Source organism: Otolemur garnettii, unplaced genomic scaffold, assembly GCF_000181295.1.
Source record: "Otolemur garnettii isolate 467f Iridium unplaced genomic scaffold, OtoGar3 scaffold00053, whole genome shotgun sequence".
Taxonomy (NCBI): domain Eukaryota; kingdom Metazoa; phylum Chordata; class Mammalia; order Primates; family Galagidae; genus Otolemur; species Otolemur garnettii.
Window position 1 is genome coordinate 1,380,817 of NW_003852448.1, and position 2,858 is coordinate 1,383,674.

A 2,858-nucleotide genomic window follows, 5' to 3' on the forward strand; every position below is an offset into this window, starting at 1 on the left:
GCAGCACATATAGTAAACTTGGAACGATACAGAGAAGATTAGTATGGCCCCTGTGCAAGGATGACACGCTAATTCGTGAAGCGTTCCATATTTTTTTAATATGGTCTATCTAACAAGGGTACAAGTGAACTTTTCTAGAACTAGAGTATAAACGTTTTAACACAATAAGTAAATGACACAAAGTCTATGTTAACCAGTTTGATGAAAATATTCCAAATTGTATATGAAAACACTACACTGTACCCCATGTTTGCATTAATGTATACAGCTATCATTTAATAATAAAAAAATACACCTAAAAAAAATCTCAATCTTCAGCTTAAAGTGACCAAGAAGTATATCCTCCCTCACCTCCCTTTACCATCCCAGCAAAAAATCTGCCTATTTCAAATCTTGGTACACAACCATGTTGTGTAACCACAATCCAGACCTCACACATTTGTAGTCTAAATTCAAACTCTTAGGTTGGTTGGTTCAACAGACCTTGAGCCAGGAACTCAAACTCAAGTGATCCAAATTAAGGTAACCCAGGATTGAAAAGGAACCCAGTCAGCTGGCAGATAGAAGTATGAACTCTTTGGGAGACCGAGGCAGGCAGATCACGTGAGCTCAGGAGTTTGAGACCAGCCTAAACAAGAGTGATGCCCCTGTCTCTAAAAATAGCTGGGCGTTGTGGTGGATGCCTGTAGTCCCAGATACTTGGGAGACTGAGGCAAGGGGGTTGGTTGAGCCCATGAGTTTGAGGTTGCTGTGTGCTATGATGCCACAACACTCTACCCAAGTATCCAGGGCATCCTCTGTCCAAAGGAAAGGAAAGGAAAGAAAGGAAAGAAGGAAGGCAAGAACCCTTCAGAAGAGTTCACCTTCAAGCCAGTCTTCAAAGAACATCCACAGATAAATGTCTGAAAAATTTGAGCTCATCACTGTGTGTGAATGCATTCACATACAAAATAGCCTGGTGTTGTGGTGGGCGCCTGTAGTCCCAGCTACTCAGGAGATTGAGACAAGAGAATCACCTAAGCTGGAGATTGCTGTGAGCTGTGACATCACAGTACTCTACTGGGGACGATAGAGTAAGACTCTGTCTCTTAAAAAAAAAGGCAGAAAATAGACATTGGAGAAGAACAGAGAAATCATAAACACAATCAGATCTGTGAAGACTGTGAAGTATTTTAAGTGTGCTACTGGAAGGTACTAATCAGGTTAGTCCCTTTCCCCCACCCTTTGCAGTGTGGTTGCATTCTTCATTTGTATTACTGTTAGGCTCAGTTGTCCACATTCCTGAGTCCCTCCCCCAGGCTGATTTAAACCTTTGTTTAAATGCTGTTAAAGCCTGTGATCACATAACATTCTATTTTACTCAACTTTTTATGAGAGGACTTAGCTGACACAGGATGTCCCGAAAAGGAATAAAATTTACAAGGATTTCAGGATTCTAAAACAAACAAAAAAGTTCATTATTTGCAAATGATGTTATTGGCTACGCAGAGAACTCAAAAGAACTTGCAGATACATTTTTATAATTAATAAAAGATTTTTACAGGGTTATTGGTACAAAATCAATAGAAAAAACAACTGTGTGTCTATACTTTAATAACAAATATAAAACATAATGAAATACCATTTTAAACCATCAACATGCAAACTGTAGAAATCAGTCTAATAAAAGATGTGGAAAGAACTTTATGAAGACAATTTAAAACATGATTGAGAAATGTCAGAGCAAACCAAAGTAAATGAAACTAACTACATGTCATGTCCATTAACTGGTATATTGAATAACGTGAGCACATCAGTTCTCCCCCCATTATAATCCATAGATTCAATAATTCCAACCAAAATCACAGCAGTTTTTTTTTGTTTTTTGTTTGGCTCCTTTTGATGGAACTTGATCAGATGATTCTAAAATGGAGAATAAACAAAGTTACAGAACGCAGGAACCAGGCAGAGGATTTGCCCTTCTGAGTGTCAAGACAACATAAATCCATAACAAATAGGACTGAAACTATTGCACAAGAAAAACCACCAAATAGAACAAAATATGAAGCCCAGGAGCACACCGCGATGTCCATAAAACTGTGAGTACAGCAGAGTGAGCTTTGCAAATCAACAGGAAAAACGCCCTTTTCAATATATGCAGCCCTGTCAAATGATTATCCACACGGAAATAATGAAAATTGAGTCTTATTTTTCATCAGACCAAAAAAGACTCTACATAGATTAAAATCTTAAATGTGAAAGGCAAAACCGTAAATTTATAGAAAACAAAAGCAGACTCCCTTTATAATCTCAGAGGAAGAAAAAAATTCTTAAAAGCAGACCAATTATCATAAATTTAAATGGCAAATATACATTTGACTGGATTAAAATTAAGAACTGTTTATCATAAGACAGTAAGAGGAAAAAAGACAGTAAAAGAAAGTAAAATGATACAATAGAACTGGAAGAAGATACTTGGTTTTTTTTTTTTATTATTAAGTCATAGCTGTGTGCATCAGTGCAATCATGGGGTACAATGTGCTGGTTTTATATACGATTTAAAATATTTTCATCAAATTGGCTAACATAGCCTTCATGGCATTTTCTTAGTTATTGTGTTAAGAGATTTATATTCTACATTTAGTAAATTTCACATGTACCCTTATAAGATGCACCGTAGGTGTGGTCCCACCAATCACCCTCCCTCCACCATCCTCCCTCCTCCCCTCCCCTCCCTCTTCCCTTTCCCCATATTCTTGAGCTATAATTGGGTTAAAGCTTTGATATGAAAGCTATAAATTGGTTTCATAGTAGGGCTGAGTACACTGGATACTTTTTCTTCCATTCTTGAGATACATTGCTAAGAAGAATATGTTCCA

At 37.1% G+C, this 2,858-nt stretch overlaps 1 pseudogene; it reads left to right on the forward strand.

Moving 5' to 3' along the window:
• On the forward strand, positions 1 to 95 carry LOC111726082 (annotated as a pseudogene).
• Positions 96 to 2,858: the final 2,763 nt, after the last annotated feature.